The sequence below is a fragment of the Monodelphis domestica genome, chromosome 8 (genome assembly GCF_027887165.1).
Source record: "Monodelphis domestica isolate mMonDom1 chromosome 8, mMonDom1.pri, whole genome shotgun sequence".
NCBI classification, from domain to species: domain Eukaryota; kingdom Metazoa; phylum Chordata; class Mammalia; order Didelphimorphia; family Didelphidae; genus Monodelphis; species Monodelphis domestica.
The window spans coordinates 87,564,802-87,588,539 of record NC_077234.1 but is presented as its reverse complement, the minus strand read 5'-3'; the positions used below and the strand labels follow the sequence as shown (position 1 = coordinate 87,588,539).

The window sequence follows — 23,738 nt, the reverse complement described above, 5'->3', positions numbered from 1 at the left end:
TTTCTCTTTTTTTCAGAGAAATCCAGTGTCCAAATTTTTTGTTTGCTCAGAAGGACCTATAAGTTGATCCCTTATAAAATATCAGACTAAAAAGAATATTAAACTACAAAAATATGAAAAGAAATTGTAGTTGAGGCCAAAGACAGTCAAGAAACATTCTGCCATTCTCTGTGAGAATACGTAGAATTCACATGGCTCTCAATATCAGTCAAGAGCAACAAGTGAATTTATATCTCTAAATCACAGTTCAACAGCTATTCTTTCTAGCTCTTTCTCCATGTGGCAATAGTATTGTTCCTTGCCATCACATATGTTCTTCCTTTTTAATAGAATCATATCCTTGGACTTAGAAATTATCTTAGAAAGCAGGGACTCAAGATGAAAAATGCTACCCACTTCCAGATAGAAAACTGATGAACTCTGAGTGTGCATTTGTTATAGTGAAATCACTTTTAAAGGCTGATATAATATTAATTTATGGTCACCAAGGAATTTACTTATGAAATTCCTAAAATGAAGCACTCAAGTAAGAATGGAGTTTATGGTGGTTTAATCACAACGGGAGTAAGAGAGAAGGAGAGGGAGAGAAGGAGAGAGGAGGAAAAGGAAAAAAGTTAACTCAACTTTCTGGCAGAGCCAGAGGGAGTTTAGGACCGAAGGCCAAGGTAGAAGGAGAATCAGTCCTTGACTCACGTGACCGATCTGAAGGAAAGCTGTCTACAGGCCTCCTCTCTGCTCCAGTTCCTAGCACCCACTGGTGCCTAGCTCTGTCCCCAGGAAGTGCTCGAACTCCAGAGGCTGCTCTCGACGTCATTTCCTGTGCCTCACAAGCGCCAATGGTGGCTCAAGCTTGGCTTAGGACAGCCCAGGTGGGCAGTCAGTTATTTTTTATTTGCCATTGACTAGCACATGCTAGTGTAGTATGGGTGTGCATAATTTGGGGTGCTAGACCAAGTAAGATGGGGATTTAAAAAAAATCACCATCCCCCCGATGATGCCTGGGGGACTAGTTTCCCCAATTGATCACTAAACATAAGCGTCTTGCACCCCGAAAAATTCTAACTGAAAGTGTATACAAAATTTTACCCTCTAAGAGGAAAACTACAATAGTTGTAGATAAGGGAAAATAGAAGAGAGAGAGACAGCAAAACCAGTGTTTTGCTGGGTGCATTGACAAAAGCCAATTAGGGGGCAGTCCCCTTTGGCATAAGAGTGTACATTCAAAATAAATGTTCAATCAACCGCACCCCAAGGTTCATTCTGGATCTTCCTGTAGTGAAAAGGTTTAGATATCTTTCTGCAAACAATTAATTCTCTGGATTCAGTCAGTTAGCAAGCTTCTTCTCTGAAGATCTATCTCGAACAAAATTTAAATCTTGGATTTTATGAAAATATAATCCCCCTTGAAGAAAGTGTTAGAAAAAAAACCAAACACCAAGTCCAACTGAGGATGCAAGGTTTAGTTATGGGGGTGTTTGAGTTAATTCAAAAGGAAAACAAAAACAAAAATGAAAACAAAAGAAAAAAGAAAAAAGGGAAAAAATTAAGGGAAAAAATAGATGAACCCTTTATATATATGTGTGTGTGTGTGTGTGTGTGTGTGTGTGTGTGTATTAAAGAAGAATTCAAAATCAGTATCAAAATATCAAAAATCTATGTATACAAAATTTTGAGAAAGCAAGAATAAATTTTCTCACAGGCTCCTGTATTAGGGTCCATTTAAGTAATTTCTAATCCCACAAGACTATAGGACAGAATGCAGTAAATTTTACTTACCCATTTGCAGCCAAGGCTACAGGACGTTGCCATACTATAGGAGAGAAAAAAGGACCTGATTTTTATTTTTATAGGGAAGTGTCATTCCCTGGTCTGATTTTACCTTCATTCTCAGGGATGGAAGGAGCCAGGATGGTAGCCAACATTTGGTACTTGTCTGTAGGTATTTTCATGAAACGTGTGAATACAAATAAGTCCTACATCTTAACTTATGTCAAGTGTCCCAAACCCAAGTCTCACACTAGGTTCAAATCCTTTGTATTGGCATAGAAGTGCATCAATCCTATCTGGATTCATTTTTTATTTTTAGACTACTGTGAGCTCTTTTGGCATTATTCAGGTTATCTCTGTGCTCCTTTTTTTTTTCCCCATTCCTAGAATCAGACAAAAACATTAATCATAGTCCCACAACAATCATCAACAAATGGCTGGTTCCCATAGTCTAAAGCTGTTTGGGTACATATTAATAATATAGCAGTATATATATTTAAACTAATATTATTGTAGAATAAAAATTAATATTGATTGTATGTACCTTAAGTACATAGAAATGAAAAAAGGGCAAAAATATAATATTTTAATAAAAGAAAAAATAATAATATAAGGAAAAGTGAAAAAGGAAAAAAGAAAAAAAGAAATTCAGGAATTCAATGTGTCAAAAACAAAATAAAATAGTTCCACTTGTCAATGGGTATTTATCTCCAATGCATGTATAGGATACAGTCAATCAGTCTCAGCAGAAGATGCTCTCTTTACATGTGAGCAATGAATCCAAGAGTCCTTTTCTCCACCCTTTATAGATGTCAGAGTAGTTAACAATATTTGGAATGGTCCTTCCCAGGAAGGCTGAGTTGCTCCTATGTGCTAGAAGTTCTTTATTGTTGTCTCCTGGGTTCAGGATGTGAAGTGAGAAGTCTAATGGTCCGGCTTGTAGCAGATCCGGATTCATGTAGCTCACACAGTTTGTGCTGTAATTCCTGTATATAGGAAGCAATGGTAGTATCTCCCCCTAATAGTGATGTATAATCCAGGGAGAAAGGCTTAGCCAGTAGAGGCGGATGTCCAAAAAGCATCTCAAATGGTGAGATGTGTAGGTCTTCTCTAGGCCTGCTTCTAAGATAAAATAGGGCCAGAGGGAGCATTTCAGGCCATTTTAAATGGGTCTCAGTGCATAATTTGCCAATCATAGTTTTAAATTCAGAGCAAGTTTTAAACACATTAAAGCATATTTCTTCCTCTTTGTTGTATTTTTTAGAGCATGACTAACATGGATATATAGTTTACATTAATACATATATTTCTTTCCTTCTCAATGGGTGGAAGAGAGAGCAGATAGAATGAGAGAAAGGGAAAATTTAAAGCATTACCCTAGAGGAAATATAATTTCCTCCTCTCACTTTGCAGATGAGGAACCTGAGACAAAAGATTATACTAACTTTTCATTTCACTAATAATTCACCATCTCTGTCTTAACACCAGCTGCTTCTTTCTAGGGGCCATGTTAATGATACAGTCCATATTGCAAGCCCCCACCAGTACAGTATTCCCATGCAGATCTCATTTTTGCACCATTTTTCTATGTGCATAGAATGTCTGAAATGTCTCTTTCTGAGTTCCGCTGCACTTTCACCCTCTCTCCCTTTCCCTTATTACTCTACCTTCTATCATTATCTGCCCCTTCCTCCATTCGTGCATGGTATGTCTTCTTCCATTTCTGTTTGCCTTTAATGGCCAATGTGATCCTTCTTAGTAGTTCAATCAGTCAGTCATGTTCTGTGGCAGTCTTCCACACTTCAAGGGGAAAGGAACCTCACATGACTTCTTTTGGCACATACCTGCCACATTTTCATTGTTCAGGCTCTCCTAGTAACCAGGCACCAAGCTGTCGGCTTGTGTATCTAAATCACTGGAGATCTTAGCTTTCCCCTTTCCTATCCTGGCTGCTTATCCAAGGCTCCCATTATCTTCCTGAGGCTCTGGCCACTGGCTCCTGTCTACCCTGGCAACCCTGACACCCACCCACCTAGACATCAGCCCCAGGCATTTTTTTTTTTTGCCAGAAGCTCTCCTCTGGTCCCTGAAAGATACTCTTTTTTTTTTCTTTTCAAATAGCTTTTTTTAAATATAACCATAAAATTCTCAATTACTACCTTGTGAAATACTATTCACTTCATTTTACATATGAGAAAACTGAGGCTCACAGTCATCAGTTATTACATTTGAAAAGTACTAGAGCAGTTTGAATTTAGTTCTCCTGAATCTAAGACTTAACATTTTGTCCATTTTACAAGAAACCCTTTGTATTTGAGCAGGATCATATTCATCCAAGTGAAGAAAATTCTGTATTATGATATCCTCAATCTACATTGAAACAAATAGAATGACTAAAACTAATCCTCTTTCCATTTTAGGCTAAACAAGAAAATGTTAAGGATGTTGAAGGGAGATAAATAGGGTGATATTACCTTATGAAATTAATACAAATGGGGCAAGAACAGTGGTAAATACCATAAAACTGTCCAGTCCACCTCATTCAATGAAACATTCTCAAATATTTCTAAATAAATTTCTTTAACATTAAAATGCAGTTTACTCATTCTCGATAAGAAGTGCTGTCCTAATTTTAACAACTTATTAATTAATTAGTTAATTAATAATTTTTGTTGTTGTTTTCATGGTGTGTGGTTGGTATGAGTTATTGTAATTATTTTGGTTCCTGGCTCTTTTCACTTAAACCTTTACAAGCTTGGTTGAGAATAGTGTGATAAGTGAAAGCTGTAAATGTAAAAGGGAAAAAAATAATATTGTTCTGTTGTATGTATATTAAGTTTTAAAAGATAGAATGTAGTTAGAAAATGAATGGAATACTACTGAGCAAGAATCTCAAGAAAGTCACAGAAAGAAAGAAAGGGTTTTTTTTCTTTTTTTTAAATTTTATTTAATTGATTAATTTAGAGCATTTTTCTGGATTACAAAAATCTTATTCTTTCCCTCCCCTCTCCTCAACCCCTTCCCATATCCATCATTATTCCACAAAATGTTTCTTATTTCAAGACCTATTTTCATGTTATTTATATTTCCACTAAGGTGATCATTTAGGGTTTATAACCCCAATAATATCCCCATTAACACATGTGATCAAGCAATTGTTTTTCTTCTCTGTTTTTGCTCCCCCAGATTTTACTCTGAATGTGGATAGTGTTTTCTCATAAGTCCTTCAGAAATGTCCTGGATCTTGCATTGCTGCTGGTAGAGAAGTCCATTACTTTCACTTTTACCACAGTGTATCAGTCTCTATGTACAATGTTCTCCTGGTTCTGCTCCATTTACTCTGCATCAATTCCTGGAGGTCATTCCAGTTCACATGGAATTCCTCCAGTTCATTATGCCTTTGAACACGTTAATATTCCAACACCATCAAATACCACAATTTGTTCAGCCATTCCCCAATTAGAGGGCATCCCCTCATTTTCCAATTTTTTGCCACCACAAAGAGTGAAACTACGAATATTCTTGTACAAGTCTTTTTCCTTATTATCTCTCTGGGGTACAATTCCAGCAATGCTATGAATGGATCAAAGGGCAGAGAGTCTTTTAGAGCCCTTTGGGCATAGTTCCAAATTGCTTTCCAGAATGTTTGGATCAATTCAGAACTCCACCAGCAATGCATTAATGTTCGAATTTTTTCACATCCCCTCCAACATTTATTACTTTCTTTTGCTGTTATGTTAGCCAATCTGCTAGGTATGAGGTGGTACCATAAGAGGTGTTTTGATTTGAATTTCTCTGATTACAAGAGATTTAGAATGTTTTTTCCTTTGTTTATTGATAGTTTTGATTTCTTCATCTTAAAATTGCCTATTCATGTCCCTTGCCCATTTATCAATAATCAATGGCTTGATTTTTTTGTACGATTGATTTAACACTTTATGAATTTTAGTAATTAGACCTTTGTCAGAGGTTTTTTTATGAAGATTTTTTCCTAATTTGTTCCTTTCCTTCCAATTTTAGTTGCATTGGTTTTGTTTGTTCAGAACTTTTTTAATTCAATGTAATCAAAATTATTCATTTCACATTTTGTAGTTTTTTTCTAGCTCTTGCTTGGTCTTAAAATCTTTCCTTTCCCAAATATCTGACAAGTAAACTATTCTGTTTTCACCTCATTTATATTTAGTTTCCTTCTTTATATTGAAGTCATTCACCCTTTCTGAGTTTATCTTGGTGTAGGGTATAGATGTTGATCTAAACCAAATCTTTCCCATATTGTCTTCTCATATTCCCAAGCAATTTCTGTGAAATACTGGATTTTTGTCCCAAAACTTGGATCTTTGGGTTTCTCATAGACTGTCTTGCTGAGGTCTCTTACCCCAAGTCTATTCCACTGATCCTTCCTTCTGTTGTTTATCCAGTACCACATTGTTTTGGTGAACACTGCTTTATAGTTTAATTTGAGATGTGGTACTGCTAAGCTACCTTCTTTCACATTTTTTTCAATATTTCACTTGATATTCTTGATGTTTGTTCTTCCAAATGAACTTTGTTACAACTTTTTCTAATTCAGTAAAAAGTTTCTTGGTAGTTTCGTAGATATGGCACTAAATAAGTAAATTATTTTGGGTAGGATTGTCATTGTTATTGTGTCCATTCTACCCATGAGAGATGAAAGTTTCTTCCAATTATTTAGATCTAATTTTAATTGTGTGGAAAGTGTTTTGTAGTTGTGTTTATGTAGTTCCTGTGTTTGTCTTGGTAGATAGATTCCTAAGTATTTTATATTGTGTAGGGTGATTTTAAATGGAATGTCTCTTTCTAACTCTTGCTGCTGAGATGTATTGGAAATATATAGAAATGCTGATGACTCATGAGGATTTATTTTGTAACCTGCAAGTTTGCTAAAGTTGTTGATTATTTCCACTAGCTTTTTGTGAATTCTCTATGATTCTTTAAGTAAACCATCATATCATGTACAAAGAGTGATAACTTGGTCTCCTCATTACCTATTTTAATACTTTCAATTTCTTTTACTTCTCTAATTTCTACTCCTAGTGTTCCTAGTAAAATAGTAAATAATAGAAGTGATAATGGGCATCCTTGTTTCACTCCTCTTTTTGGGAATGCTTCTAATTTATCCCCATTCCAGATGATGTTTACTGATGGTTTTAGATATTTATTTTAATTTTTATTTATTATTTTTAGGAAAGGTCCTTCTTTTCCTATACTTTATAGTGTTTTCAATGTGAATGAGTGTTGTATTTTGTCAAAGACTTTTTCTGCATCTATTGAGATATTCATGTGATTTTTGTTTGTTAGCTTGTTTAGGTGGTCAATTATGTGGATGGCTTTCCTAATATTAAACCATCCTTGCATTCCTGGTACATAAATCTCACCTGATCATAATGAATGACTCTCATTATCACTTGCTGGAGTCTTTTTGCTAATATTCTATTTAAAATTTTTGCATCTATATTCATTAAGGAGATTGGTCAATAGTTTTCTTTCTCTGTTTTTGACCTGCCTGGCTTTGTGAGCAATACCATATTTGTGTCATAAAAGGAATTTGGTAGAACTCCTTCTTTGCAAATTATGTCAAATAGTTTGTATTGTATTGGATTAGTTGTTCTTTGAAAGTTTGATAGAATTCACTTGTGAATCCATCAGACCCTGGGGATTTTTTCTTAGGGAGCTCTTTTAATGACATGTTCAATTTCTTTTTCTGATATGGGATTATTTAAGTATTCTATTTCTTCTTCTGTTAATCTAGACAAATTTTATTTTTGTAAATATTCATCCACATCATCTAGATTGCCATATAATTGGACAAAATAGTTTTTAATTATTTCCTTATTTTCCCTACATTAGAGGTGACATCTCCCTTTTCACCTCTAATATTGTTAATTTGGTTTTCATCTTTCCTTTTTTATTAGATTGACCAGTACTTTGATCTATTTTATTTATTTTTTCAAAGTACTAGCTTCTAGTCTTATTTATTAATTCAATAGTTTTTTCACTTTCAATTCTATTAATTTCTCCTTTAATTTTTAGGATCTCTAATTTAGTTTTCATCTTGAGATTTTTAACTTGTTCCCACAAAGAAAAGTTTAGTATGAGACTGATAACAGAGCAATTATGTGGCATTTTTAATAAAGCCCAGACATAGATACAGAAAGACCTTAGGGAGTTCAAAACCTAACTCAGATAGCATTAGCTATGTCACTTAAATAATCAGCTTCAGTTTTGTCATTGGTACAATGGGAATGATAATAGGAGCATCTACTTCCCATTTTATTTGTTAGGATGAACTGGGATAATATGCCAAATGTTTTGTAAACATTTGCTATTGCTCTTGTTACAAAATCTGGGATTGATGTGTTTGCCTATTGATTTGAGGATTGCTTACAAATTATGGCATGTGAAAATAAATGAATATTATTATACTCTGAGAAAGTAATATGTTCAGTATAGATATATGGGGGGAAAACTTGTATGAATTTAAGCAGGGTAAGCAGAACCAGGGGAAGAATACTATAAGGAAATTCTACTGTAACTACTTTGTGCTGACAAGTTTTGTTCCTGGAGAAAATATGTTGGATTCTCTCTCCTCTTATTGATAGAACAGTTTAGAAGTAGAGATATAGAATGCTGCATACACTTTGAGTACCTTGCTTTTGGCTTAAACGTTTTTCTTTGTAGCAACAGAAGGCTCAATGGAAGAGAGGTGGCACATGTGGAATAACTAATATTAAACAAATGGCAGCATCAATTATTTTCAAGCAAATAGGATTTTTATATGGAACCTCCTTGAGATTTCTCCCAGTGATTCTCTAAAACATTGAAACATTCAAAAACACAGCAGAATATGTTTTAAGCCATTTTGATGGGGATATTGAATATATAAGAAATATTACAATTTGGGACGATATGTTGCAAGTTTTTTGAATAAAGGATATTTATAGATAAAAAAGCCCTTATATGTAAGTTTCCAAAACTTTTATATTTATTTGTTCAATATGTTCAATTTTTTATAACTATAACAAAATCATAAAATAAAAATATATCAAGGATTTCTTGCATACAAGCTGCCTGGAAATGCTTGAAAGCCTACCCAGGATATATTTTATTTTGAAAACATTGTGTTTCATATAATAGCCACTTAATAAATTCATTTTCCATCCATCCATTTTGAGCAAAATAAGAACATGACCAAAGCTGTAACTTATGAAAGACAAATTTGGCAGTGATTGTGTAAGATGTATTAGAGGAAGCGAATACAGATATGGTGGCTAGAAAGATATTTCAGTAATATAGGTAATAAGAATGGTATATGTGAGGATGAAAAAAGGGGAGGAGTGATTTCAAAGGAGGAAGAGCAATAACAAACCACCTATGTTCAAATCCCATCAATGTATTAATAATACTATTAACTCCCTCCCCATAAGAGACAGAGAGGAAAACATTGGAAAATCATTTAAAATAACAGCTAATTTCTTTAATACTATAATTATTTCTTTTGGAGCTAAGGTATCCATTTACCATGAAGTCCCATGATGTGAATTCTTTCTGTTAATTTCTTCTTTGGTTATATTATTTGTCTTGACATCCCAAGTAGTACCATTGATGACCTACTGTCTCCTTTACCTGTTTGGATTGAGGGCCCATGAGTTGTACAGATATTCTCCCATCTTCTTATGTGTAGGCCTAAGTCCATCAGACACAGAGCTACTTTGAGGACCAACCACAGGAATGATTGATCCCATGAACAGAAAGTTTGTCTTAGATTCTGAACTCCACAACTCCTTTATCCCCTTCCTCTGTCCTCAGAAATTCATGGCCCTTCAGTCCAAGCAAGTAATCTAGAGAAAAGATGGTCAATGGGTTCCACTCTTAATAAAAACAGCAGAGTTCTTTTGTTCTTCATCCTTCATCTTGCTAAAATAAACCATAGGAATCACTCGGCCAGTCTCCCACCATCCTTCTACCCAAAGAAAGTTGGAATTCTTACTGCACAACTCTCTCTACCTTTCTCCTCAACTTTTATTGAAAGTGACACCAATCTATGGTTCTTTGAGGAATGGTTCCTATCCCTCAGGGACCCTAAATAAACTTGGTTAAAAAAAAATGGGATTTCCTTGCTCCTCCATATACTGCCCAAAGCAGGAGAAATCTATTAATCTTGAAACTGAGGAAATTCCCTTATCCTTTGTAAAAATCTAATTGGGTAACCTACTTCTCCATCCTTAAGCCTTTCCAATCCCTAGGAACCATGAATAGGCAATTCTACTCTCACTTCTGTAATTTATGAGAATAACAGCTTTTGAAGATAAATAAGAGGGAAACCCTTCTCCCACAAAAAAAATAGGCATGCATATACACACATATATGCACACACAAACATACACACATATATGTTATATGAATTAGAGAACTTTCCAGAATAGATCAAGTAATAACTTCCATTAGATTACACAGTACCTCAGGATAGAAAAACTTAATCAAAATGTAATGAATTACAGAATGAAAACAAAGAAAAATTATCAAAGCACAAGAAAGATAAAAGATCTTCTAAATTTTTAAACAATTATTGAAATAATATTAAAAGTTTAGAAATAAGAATAGAAAAATGTTAAACATAAACAAAAATATAATTTTTTAAATGGGATTAGACAACAAAATTCTTTTTTGTCCTTTGTCTAAGAAAATGAAATTAAGCTTTCATGTTAGTGAAATCTGCCCAGGACACATATTAATTATTAATATAAAAAGATTCTGATTTGAGAGATATTCTCAATAGCCAGTTCTCTTGAAGTAACTAGATTTTACAGTGCTTGAAGTGTAGGCTTAGCCAAGAAGATCTGATTTCAAATTTCTGCTGTAGATACTTACTAAGTAACCATGTCTCTTCATTTATCTTAGTTTCAGTTTCCTCATCTGTAAATTATTTGTGGGGTGTGGTGAATGTTGAAGGTGTGCATTGAAATAAATAGCCCTTAAGGTCCTTTCCAGCTCTTAATTGTTGTTTTTACCATTAATATAAAGCCCATTTTCTAATGTAACTTCCCACTCATGTTTTATAATAATTCCCATAATTATAAAACAAAAATAGGAAGTTTCCAATTGAGTTTTTAGAATTACTGAATAAAGTGCTAAATATTATTGTTCATATACACCTTTGGAGAAAATAAGTCTACTCTATTGATTCATCCTTTGCTAAGATCAATGAAAAATAAAAGGAATTCCTCTTTTAATTTTGTTAACCAAAGACATAACAGCTCTTACTTTGGTCCCAATAAACAAGAAACTTCTACTTTTAGTTTGGTTACCTTAAACCCCTATTCATGTAGCCACCTGTTCTTTGTCTTTGGAAAATTAAGTATACTCAGTTTTGATTACTTTCTACTCACTCCCTTCCAAGTAGTTTATAATGCATTGATGATGACCTATTGGCTGATCTTAGCACAAGAGGACCTTTCCCAGCTACTATGTATTTTCACTGATTGTCCCACATTGTTGGAATGTTAGTCCCTACTCACCTCTGTCTCCTTGCTTTTTCAACTCTCAGCTAACATTCTACTTTCTGCAAGAAGCCTTTCATGATCCCTTTTAATGCTACCCTCTACTATCTCCACATTCTCTTGTACTTTCCTTGTTAGTACATAATTTTTTCATGGTGTCTCTTTCATTAAACTGTGAGCTCTTTAAGGCAGCCTTTTTTTCCCTTTGCCTCTCTAGCACTTAACAATACCTGGAACAAAGTAGGTGCTTAGCAGATACTTGTTTACCTGAAGTGAGTTGACTTGATCAAATAAAATTAACATCTCCATATACAAATTAAAAGATAAAAGGGACATTGGATATGAAACAATATATTTTAAAATTGATTTCATTTTTAGTACATGATAAAAATCAACATATAACTTTCCATGCTCTCTCATTTTTTTAAGAGTCCATGTCTTTCTTTGATTTTAACCTCCCTCTTTTCTTTCTTCTCTTTTTATTTTTTATTTTGTAAATCTTTTCTCTCCCATGCTTATTAAAAAAAAAAAAACTTTAAAATTATGCATAGTCAAGGAAAATAAATTCCCATATTAGCATCTTCTACAATTTTATGTGATTCTATTTCCTGGATCCAATCACTTCTTTGTCAGGAGGTCAGTTGTATGCTTTCTCATCTGTCCTTTGGGATTGTAGAGGGATGGTCATTCATTGCATTGGTCAGAGATCATAAATCTTTAAAAATTGCTTCAATTTATTATGTTATTTTCATATTTTATCACATATATTATTCTCCCAGTTCTACCTACTTCACTATGCATCCATTTAATAAAAATCTTTCCAGACTTATTCAAAACTGTCCTATTCCTTATTTAACATTTAAATACCACATTTTGTTCAGGTATTCAACATATAATGGGTTCTCCCTTGCTTTTATAAATATTTTTTTGTATTTATGTGACTTTTTCCCTCTTTGTGTGTTCTCTTTGGAATATATGTTTCATACTAATATCACTGAGTCAAAGAATTTACAGTTTAGTGGCTTTGGCAGCATAGTTCTATGTACTTAAGCAAAATTGTTGAACCAATTCACAGCTCCAGAAACAATGCATTAGTATACTTGTGTCCTTAAAGTACCTATCACAATAGTCATTTTCTCTTTTTCTCCTTCTTGCCCATCCAATACTGGTAATATTGGAACCTTGAAATCCCTTTCATTTGCATCACCTTATAAGCCTTTTAGAACATTCATATAGGTTGTTGTTAGGTTCAGTTTTGTTTTTTAAGAGTTGCCTGTTAATTCTGTTTTACCATTTATCTGCTGAAAATGGCTTATATTTTACATATTTTAGAGATAAATAACTAGAAGAATTTAACCACTCAAAGCTAAAATATTAAAGATCTGTTACATTGGCAAAAAGGAATGGTATTCTGACTGAATGATGATTATTGAATAAAATGATAATATACTTGAATCCAATTATAATTTATTACTAAGATATGTACTTGCCTGTATATGTATATATGTATATGAATATATATATATACATAGTATGTATGATGAGCATCATAGTATATTAGATGGAGTACAGCCTTTAGACTACCTGAATTCATATCCTGTAAGATACATTTTAACTGTGTCACCATTGCTAGGTCACTTAATTTTTCACTATCCTAGACAACTTTTAAGACTACAAGTTATACTTAAGTTGCTGATCTCAATTAATGAATAGAATAGTTTCTACACTGGGAGTTCTAGGAACTTAAGATATCTCAGGTCAAATCACATTAAAATCATATGTACAACCAAAACAACAAAAACTAAAGGAAAAAATCACATTGACAAAACTATTTATAACAAATTTGATAGATTAAAAATACAAAATCTAAAATATATGAGAAAAAATTTAATGTTCAGATAACTTCTGGTCTATAATTTTTCAAAAGATGGAAGAGAAATTATCAATAGTCTAATGAAGAAAATATTCAATCTCATCAGTTATGCTTGTTAAAAATTAAGAGAACCCTGAGGTACAAACCATAAAATTGACAAAAATAAATAGAAAAGAGAAAAACTCAATGTTGATGCTGTTGTTGAAGAACAGACCAAAAATACTCATTGCTGGTGTAATTGCAAACTAGTAAAAATAATTTTCAGCAGTCTGGCAATATGTCTTTAAAGTTGCAAAAGTTATCAGACACATCTCTTAACACAATAGTTTCATTATTGGGTGTATACAGACAGAAACAGAGATAGAAAAAGGAACAGAAGGAACGCAATCTCATCCTTGAATTTCATAGAAATGTTATTTGTAATTAAAAAAAAAAAACAAGGGAGTTTAAGATAACCTAAATACCATGAAGTTGGGGAATGATACAATAGATTGTGGTAATGAATGTCATAGGATATTAAAAGGCTATGATTATTAATGTGTTTGAGAAATGTGAAGAAATTTAGACAACCATTTGTGAAATGCAAAGCAATAAAAAAAAAAGCAGAACCAGAAAACAATGTGGACACACTGTAATTACTGAATTAAATATATATATATATATATATATATATATATATATATAAATGAGTAATCAGAGAACCTAAATGTTAGGGGAAGTGATTAAAAAGTTTTAGCATCTAGTGTACTGAAATTCATTTGATTATTTGTAAATAGGTACAAATCAAGTTTAAATTGATTATTTGATCAAAATATATCATTTCAACGTGTAATAATGTTTTTGAATATGCTTTTAAAAAGCAATTTTTTTTAAACCCTTACCTTCCATCTTGGAGTCAATACTGTGTATTGGTTCCAAGGCAGAAGAGTGGTAAGGGCTAGGCAATGGGTGTCAAGTGACTTGCCCAGGGTCACACAGCTGGGAAGTGTCTGAGGCCAGATTTGAACCTAGGACCTGACTCTCAATCCACTGTGCTACCCAGCTGCCCCATAAAAAGCAATTTTTAAAAGACAGGAAAGAAGAGATAAATAAAACATCACAAAAGAATAGACCATATGATATGGTGACCAGTTTTGGTGGAGAGAGTGGATTTGTAGTTAGAAGACCTGGACTTGAATTTTCCTTCTACTGCCCAAATGACATTGAGACAATCAAATTAACTCTCTAGTGCTCATTTTTGTTTTCTACCAAACAAATTAGTTTTATTAGACAATATCTAAGTGTCCAAGTTCCAATCTCTATGAATTTTATTTGATTCCATGACAGTTCAGTGGTTTAATTAACAGAGCTCAGGACTTGGAATCAGAAAGTCCTTAGTTCAAAAATGGTATTAGATACCTTGTTGCCTCTGGGCAATCCACTTAACTTCTTTTTGCTTGTTTTTTCATCTATAAAAGAAGGAACAATAATATGGATTTTCTTCCCAGGTGGGGAAAGAGTAAACAGACTGAATTCAGAGATGTGTGGGAAGAATTTTTAAAAGTGCAGAGGAAATGGAAAGATGAAGCGTCCTGCTTGCAGAACAGTGATTATAGGACAATATGTCTAGTACATAGTGTTCAAGGAGAGTCAGTATAAAAAAGAATGGATCTAGTTGTGAAATACTCTTAAGTGATAAACAGGAGAATTTGTGCATGAAAGGTAATAGAGATCCTGTGGAATTATTGAGTAGAAGGTTGACATGGTAAGACCTATGTTTTAGGAAAATCCAATTGGCAGATATTTGTAGAACAGATTTAAGTTGAGGAGAGGGTAGAGTCAGAGAAACCAAGTAGATGTTTACTACATTTGACCAGTGTGTCAAGGAAATCACTTTAAAAGACTGATATATATTAATTTAAGGTCGCCAAGGAATTCAGCTATGTAATTCCTAAATGAAAACTCAAGTCAGCCTTCAACCTTTTATAGAGTTTAATTACAAACAGGAGGAAGAAAGGAATTAGAGAGAGAGAGAGAGAGAAAGGGGAGAGAAGGGAATAGGGCTTAAATACTCCTTCTGTTTAGGCTGGGCCAAAAGGCCCAAGCCCTTAGATAGCTGGGGCAAAGAAAGGAGATCAGTCCCTATTACTCACGTGACCAAAATGGAGAAACAGTCTCAGAGGCCCCCACCTCCAGCTTCCTTCAGAGCAAGCTTCTCAGAGCACCTCTCCAACCACTCAGAGCCAAAACTCTCCAACCAACCCCTCAGTACTCAGACCCCTCTATCTTTAAGGAAACCATCCAAGTTCCCTCCCCTCAGTTCTCACATCTACCAATCACTGTCCATGTCTTCCCTGTGCCAATGGTGGCTCTAGCTTAACCCAGGACCGCCCAGAGGTCTGTGGCTTTGCACATGTCTGTTGAAGGTCATATTCTCAAATAATTAAATCTTGATCTTTTTCTACAGCCCTTCCTGAATCCTGTTACCCTGAGTAGGGTAGAGATTGGAATAATTAAATTTTGATCTATGCTGCAGCCCTTCCTAAATCCTGTTAGGACTGAGTAGGGTGGAGATTGCAATTTCTAAGACCTGGTTCTGTCATTCCAAGTATCTCCATTGTATCAATTCTAAAATCAATCATGACTCAAAGAAATTCCTATTCTATGCTTAAGCATAGGTCAAAGCCCTTTCCATTGTTCAGCAAAAGGTTTCTGTCCTAAAGTAATCTTAAGAAGGGAGGAGGAGGAACCTCCCATGCCAATGGGGTTAACATTCCAATAGAGTTCCCACTCTCAATAGGAAATTTTTCAAGTATGAAATTTCCAAATGGTGAAATTTCCAACATTTATAAGTCTAAGAAATTTTAAGGTTTACACCAGGTAGAATTGAGAGAAGTAAGTTGTGTAAGTTGGAGAAGAGACCAGTACTAGAGATGTTTTGGAGATAGAAAATCACAAAATTTGTCAGCTTTTTAAGTATATGCTATGAGGGAGCAGTTGAGGATTTCAGGAGTCAAGAATGACCCTTAGGTCACATACTGAGTGACCATAGAAGGAATTTACTAGAAATGAACAAAACTATATTATGAACCTAATGGCATTCAAAAAGAAAGAAACATGAAAGTAAATTTTTCAAAATGAAATTATGGATAATATAGTGGAAAATAAGAAATCTGATTTGGGGTCCAGCATACTTCTATTTGAATATGACTTCTCACACTTAATTTTTTTGTGACCTTGGTCTAGCCTCTAAACCCTTCTTTATCTCAGATTCATCTTCTGTATAACAGGCAATTTGAACAAGTTTATATATTGTTGTTATTAGGGGCATCTTAAATATACCATGGAGAGATCTCCAGAGTCAGTAAGATTAGAATTCAAATTCACCCTGAGACATAGTTTTGGTGCTCTGGCAAATCATTTAATCTCCATCTTTCTCAGTTCCTTCATCTACATGCTAGGGATCTTGAAGTATCTACTTCCTAGACTTGTTTTGAGTAGTAAATGAAGTAATAATTCTAAAGCACTTAGCACTGTGCCAGGCACATATTAAGTTCTTTATGAATGTTAATTGTTTATTATTGTTATTATTAATCACATTTACTTCAGTTTCCTCAAATGAAAATGGGGATAATAATAGCACCTATATCCCAGAATTGTTATGAAGATTAAATGATGTAATATTTATAAAGCTCTTAGCACAGGACGTGGCACATGAAGGCACTTAATAAGTTTTTCCTTTTTCCTCCCTCCTTTCTTTCCTTCCCTCTTTCCTTCCTTCCATCTTTGAATCTCTTGAACCCTAAACTCCAATCTAGTTATAGTTTGCTTAAAAAAAATAAATAAATAATAGCATCATCTTTTATCCTTGTCTCTTTCTAATCTTTTCCTTAACAGATTTTCTTTGTTGTTATACATTGAATAATCAGTCAACTTGGGCATTTTCCTGATTCCTATCAGAGTTTCTCATTGTTTGACATACCCTTTTCCTACAAAAATGAATAGATATGTTTATTGAGAAAAAACTTCACTATTTCTTGAAAATAACCATTATAGAAGTCGTGATTTGATCATTTTAATTGGTGCTGCTCATTTGTGAACCAGGTTTTGCTTTGGTATATAAAGCTCCGATTTGTACTGTGATTCTAGCCATTAAAATAATATGACATGTTTTGACTTTTAAATGGAGAAAATTAAATAAAAATGTTCCTTGGCGGAAGTGAAATAGTGAGATATGAATACACTCAAAAACACTGAGGGTCGTTTTCAAGGTCTTCGGTATAGTAAATATTCTGTATCCAGTAAAAAGTTGTCCTTAATCTAATTTTGTACTATTGTTATATAATTGTTTTATACAAATCTCTGATTATCAGTAATAATCATAGTACTTTATGTTAAGGATTTGATTGCATTTATATGTATGATAAGAACATCATCTGATTCCATTATTCACAGAGGCATTTATAAGAACCTATGAATGGAGAAAGAATAGAGTCATGCCAACTGCTTATCTGACTCAGAGTACAGGCTAGTAGCAGTGATTAGAGGGAAGAATCATAGAAAAAACCCACTTTTCCACTGAGAAGACCCTGAGCAAATGAGTGCCTGGATAGCTGCGTGAATGATTTGCTATATCCAGCCTATACAAGGATTAAGGGATGAATTAAAATGTGTGATTTCTGGGAATATAGCTATTCCAAACCAGATGCTTAGACCACTAAGCCATCCCTTCTGGCACATTGTAAACTGTGATGTTGTAAATACAGCAGATAATTGAAATTTAGATTTTAGATATGGGCATTGTTAGGAGCCCTCCTCTGGTTTTCATTGCTTGAAGTCTTACAAGTAGATTTAACAGTTTATATTAATGCAATTTCTTCAAAGGAATGAAGCTTTTGTATTTTTATTTTTAAAACTAGTGCTTTAATGGGAAACATCATAATAATAAAAACCAGAGAAAGACTAGGAACTTCCAGGTGTGTGCCTGCTGCAAGGTGGAAAACAGACTTCATCCTGGAAATTAAACCCTGAACTCCTTTTTTTGATATCTTTTATCTTTAACATTTTTTTACTCCTCTTCCCCACCGCCCAACTTCAATGATGAAAACGTTGTTCTAGAGGAAACTTCAGCCCTTCCTGGACCATATCTTTTGGTTCTCATAGAATTGTTTTAATGTTTTCCACTTTCTTTCTTGTTTGAAATGGTGTGGTCCCAATACTGAAGTGAAAAATGAGACATGAATTTGCTTCCCCTATCCTATACTTGTAATGAACTCTAGTATTACAACTGAGAAATTGAATTTAGTCCCACCTTTTATATATTAGCTGTGTGATCAAGAAGTCACTTAAGCTCTCTCAGCCTGTTTTCTTATCTAGAAAATGTAGGTAATAATACTTAAACTATGTATAAGGATTTAGTGTAACGAAAGTATTTTGTAAACTGGAAGGGACCATATAAATATTTAGTCAGCTGTTATTTTATTAACATTTCCATTAGGTACACAATTTGGTCTAGTGTCTTTGTTGTTTTATCTTTTTTTTTATTTTTCTGACTTCAGTATTTGAGGAAAAACAGTGTCATAATGAAAGGTTCATTTCACTTCATGTAACTTTATTTGTGGTGTTAGAACATATTGCATGATTTTATGGGGTATTAAAGAGACTTTGCGACACTGTGAGCTGAACATCCGTCAATCAGTGAAACGTCTACAAAGTGTATGAATTCTACCACAGGCTGTGGTAGAATTCATAGTTTCAAGAGCATAATCTATTAATCATATCACATGGCAGGGCGACCTCACTTGCAATGACATCAGGCAATAAACTACTTGATCAGCTTTTAAGTGTAACCTCCTACTCTGCTCTTTTGAGTATTATAATAATAATAATTCCTTTAATTTCTATAGAACTGTAACGTTCTTTAAAGTTGTTTTAAAGTAAAGCACTTCACTCCAAAACAAAAGAAATAGAAAGTGTATGCACTGCTTCTCTCTCCACACTAGTTTTGTGGTTGAAGAAATTCTCATTTAAAGAGATACAATAATTTGCCCACAAGCACATAATCATTAAGTATAAGAATTTGGATTCAAATCAAGGTTTCCCATCATCTAATACTCAGCATGTTTTGTTTTAGAATTGGAGAGACAAAGAAAGGCAAAAAAGATCCTGCTTTTAAAAAACAAAACTAATGGGGGAAAAGACATGCAATAAAACTATATATAAATAAGCTACATAATTATGAATTATAGATAATCAACAGGGAAAATACACTAGCTTCTAGGGAATCATGAAAATCTTCTTATAGATGGTAGGATATTAGAAGATGTTTGGAAGAACCCAATGAAGACAGGACATGGAGGTGAGGAAGGCAAATTCAAGGCATTGAAGACAGCCCATGAAAATACCTAGAATTGAAATGTTGGAGGCTAAGAGCAAGGAGGCCAGTGTCACTGAATCACATAAAATGAGGTTTGAAGGCAGGTGTATAAGAAATAGAGAGACTGGAAAGGTAGGAATGGATGGCTTTGTAAGCCAAATAGAGAATTTCAGATTTTATCTTATAGAGGATATGGAACTGGTAGTTTACTGAAAGCGGGAATGGAGTAATATCATCAGATCTCTGCTTTAGAAAGATCAATTTGATATCTTAGTGGAAGATAGATAGGAGTAAAGAAAGATGAAACAGAATCAGCAAAGCAGAGAAGAAGCCCCTTCAGGACAGAATACCCCTAACCCACAGATCCAGCAAATAATCAGAGGAGGAAGAATACAGCCAATGACAGAGGGCAAAGAAGAAAAAAAAAATATGAGTAAGCTACAGAAAAAGAAAAAAGAAATTAAAATTGATAGCTTCTGTCCAGGCAATAAACAAAGAGCAAATGGGACAGAGGAGGACCAAGGAATGCCAAGCAAAATAAAAATGCAAAAACTCCAATGAATTGGACTCAGGCTTTGTAGAAACTCAAAACAGAATTCAAAAAATAATTAAGAGTGGCTGAAGACAATTGGGAAAAGAACTTAAAAAGAAAAATAAGTCATGTGGTAACAGAGACACATGAACTAAAACAAGAAAAAAGTTTCCTGGAAGCCAGAAATAACCAGCTTGAAAATGAGACAAAGAGTGAAAGATGACCCAGAAAGAAAAACAAATTAGGAGGAGATGGATGACCAAAAATCCAGGGATGAAATTTAGTCTTTAAAAATTAGAATCCCAAACTAGAAGCAACTGACTTTACAAAGCAGCAAGAATTTATAAAACAAAATTAAAAGAATGAAAAATTTGAGGAATATATGATGCACCTAATGATAAAGCTACAGACCTGGAAGATAGATCTGAAGAGACAATTTAAGAAGTATTTGACTACCAGAAAATCATGACAAAAGAAAAAGGCTGGATATCATTCTGTAGGAAATTATTCATAAAAACTGCCCTGATATTCTTGAACAAGAGGGAAAGTGCTGATTGAAATAATCCACAGATAACCTCCTGTATTTAATCCTCAATTGACAATGCACAGAAATGTTATAGCCAAATTCAAGAACTATCAGACCAGGGAAAAGATACTACAAGTTGCAAAGAAGAAGACATTCAGATATCATGGAACCATGGTTAGGATGACACAGACCCAGGCTGCATGCACACTGAAGAACCAAAAGGCATAGAATATGATATTCCAAAAAGCAAGGGAACTGGGTCTAAAATGAAGAATCAACTACCCAGCAAAATTGACTATATTCTTGCATAGTATAAAAATATTCCATCCAATCATATACTATAACTTACTCTGCCATTCTCCATATGATGGGTATTCCCCCACTTTCCAAATCTTTGCCCCCTTAAAAAGAGATGCTTTAAATATTTTTGTACATATAGGTCCTTCCTCTTTTTATTGTTTTATTTCTTTGAGATGCAAACCTACTAATGGTATTTCTACATGAAAGGGTATGTACTGTTTTATAGCCCTTTGGGCATAGGTCCAAATTGCTCTCCTAAATGATGGAATCAGTTCACAACTCCCACCACAATACATTCATGTCACACATTTCCCACACCCCCTCCATGTTTTCTCATTTTCCTTTTCTGTCATAATAGCCAATCCGATAGATATGGAGTTGTATCTCAGAACTCTTTTTAAATTTATCTATTATAATAGTTATTTAGAACATTTTTATATGACTATAGATAGCTTTAGTTACATAGTCATAGAATTGCTTGTTTGTATCCTTTGACCATTTATCAATTGGTGAATGATTTGTGTTCTTCTGTATTTGACTTATTTCGGTATGAATTTGAGAAATGAGCTCTTCATTAGAGAGATTTTTAAAAACGTTTTGCACTATTATGATTACCGTGTATTATTTTCCATCCTATTTACCCCTGTTTAATTTCTGATCTCCACCCACCCAAATTACCCTGTTCTCTATCAGCCCATCCTCCTTCCCCTTTCCCCCACCCCTCATATTTTCTGTAGAATAAGATAGCTTTCTATACCCAATTGATTGTGCATGTTCTTCCCTCACTGAATCAATTCTGATGAATAAGGTTCACGTACTCTTCTTCCTCACCCCATCTTTCCCTCCACTGTGAATGCTCTTTCTTGCCTCTTTAATGGCAATAATATACACCATTCTATTTTCCTTTTCCCCTCTTCTTAATGCCTTCCTTTTTATTGACATAAGTTTTTTGGCATGACAAGAATCATCCCCCTATGCAAGGATATACACAGTATTACTTTATCAAATGTTTTTTTTTTTATTTCTCTTTCTTGCTTCCTTTTTTTTCTGATTGAATTGAATCTTGTATTTGAGAGTAAATTTTCCATTCACCTTTGGTGTTTTCATCAGGAATGTTTGAAAGTCTTCAATTTCATTGAATACCTATTTCCCATGAAGGATTGTACTCTGTTTTATTGTGTCAGTTATTCTTATTTGAAGTCCTAGCTACTTTGTTCCTTGTAATATCATACTCTAGGTCCCTGATCCTTAAATGTAGAAGCTGCTAAGTTTTATATTATTCTGATTGTGGATCCATTATATTTGGATTGTTTCTTTTTTGCTGCTTGCATTATTTTCCCCTTGACCTTGGATTTTTGGAATTTGGTAATAATATTCCTGAGAGTTATCCTTTTGAGATCTCGTTCAGGAGGTGATTGGTCTAGTCTTTCAATTTCTATTTTATCTTCTCTTTTAGAATAACAGAGTAATTTTCCATTATGTTATCTTGAAAGATGTCTAAGCTCTTTTTTTTTATCATGGTTTTCAGTGGTCCAATAATTCCTAGATTATCTCTCCTGGATTTATTTTCTATCTCAGTTGTTTTCCCTTGAAATACTTCACATTTTCATCTATTTTTTATTCTTTTTACTTTGATTTCTAATGGATTCATTAGCTTCCTCTTCCTCAAATATAATTTTTTAGACATGATTTTCTTGAATGAGCTTTTGTGCTTTTCCATTTGACCAACTCTATTTTATAAACAGTTCTTTTTCTCAGTGAATTTTTGAACCCCTTTCCAATTTGCTAATTCTCTTTCCAGAAGATTTTTTTCCTTAGTGCATTTATTGCATATCTTATTCCATTTGGCCAATTTGCCTTTCTCGAAAGTTATTTTCTTCTTTGGATTTATGTGCCTCTTCTACCAATTGGCCTTTTCTGTTACTAAAAATATTTTCTTCAGTATTTTTGGTGCTTCCTTAACCAACTTTTTTCATGATTTTTCCTTCATCACTCCCATTTATTTTCCCAATTTTTCTTCAACATCTTCTTAATTAATTCTTTACATCCTGTTCAATGTCCTCAATTAATTCTTTTTGGGTTTGAGACCAATCCATATTTTTGGAGCTTTGGATGCAGCAGTATTTACTTTATTGTCTTCTGAATTTTTATTTTTGACTTCTATATCACCACAATAACTTTCTATGTTGTTACTTTTTAAAATGTTTTCTCATTTTTCCTACCTTCTTTTTTTAGCTTAAAAAATTGTTACTATTTTACTCTGTAACTGTGGTAAATGGAGAAGTGTTCCAAGCTTCACGTCCTTTGTGGAGCTGCCTACAGAGCTGGCACTGGAGATCTATCTGCTTTTGGTTCTTCCAAGATGGTATGATATAAGGAAAATGATGTGTTTTAAACTTTTCTCGCCTGTGATCTGGTCTGTGAGTAACCCAAAGCATTTTTTTTAATTTTGTAACTATGGCCAGGATACTCTGTGGCTGATAATGCTGGGGTATACTGGTCCTCCTCCAACTGCATCTGCACCCCGTAGCTGAAACCTGCTTCTATGAGTGGTCAATGCAAAAAGAGTCTTGTACCCAGATCCAGCAAAGGTACTCTGTAATCTCCTTCTGAGCAGTTGTCCAACCCATCCCCCCTCACCTTCTTTGGATGAGAGTTCTAGAAGCTTTGACTACTGCTTTAATTCTGCCCAAATCCTCTTTCCTTAGTGATAGGTCCTTCTCTGGTGCCCTATATTCCACCTCCGCCAGATCCCTCATGCCAACTTTCTAAATTGTTTTGTGCTGAAAAATGACTTCACCTTGTCTCTTAGTGGGTTATGCTACTCCAGATTTCATTATGAGGGATTATATCACAGTTTTTGGAAA

At 34.0% G+C, this 23,738-nt stretch overlaps 1 protein-coding gene across 1 annotated transcript in view; it reads left to right on the top strand.

The window, feature by feature from the left end:
• PARD3B (par-3 family cell polarity regulator beta) overlaps positions 1-23,738 on the top strand; it is a 1,280,476-nt gene that overhangs the window by 604,210 nt on the left and 652,528 nt on the right. The window lies entirely within an intron of this gene.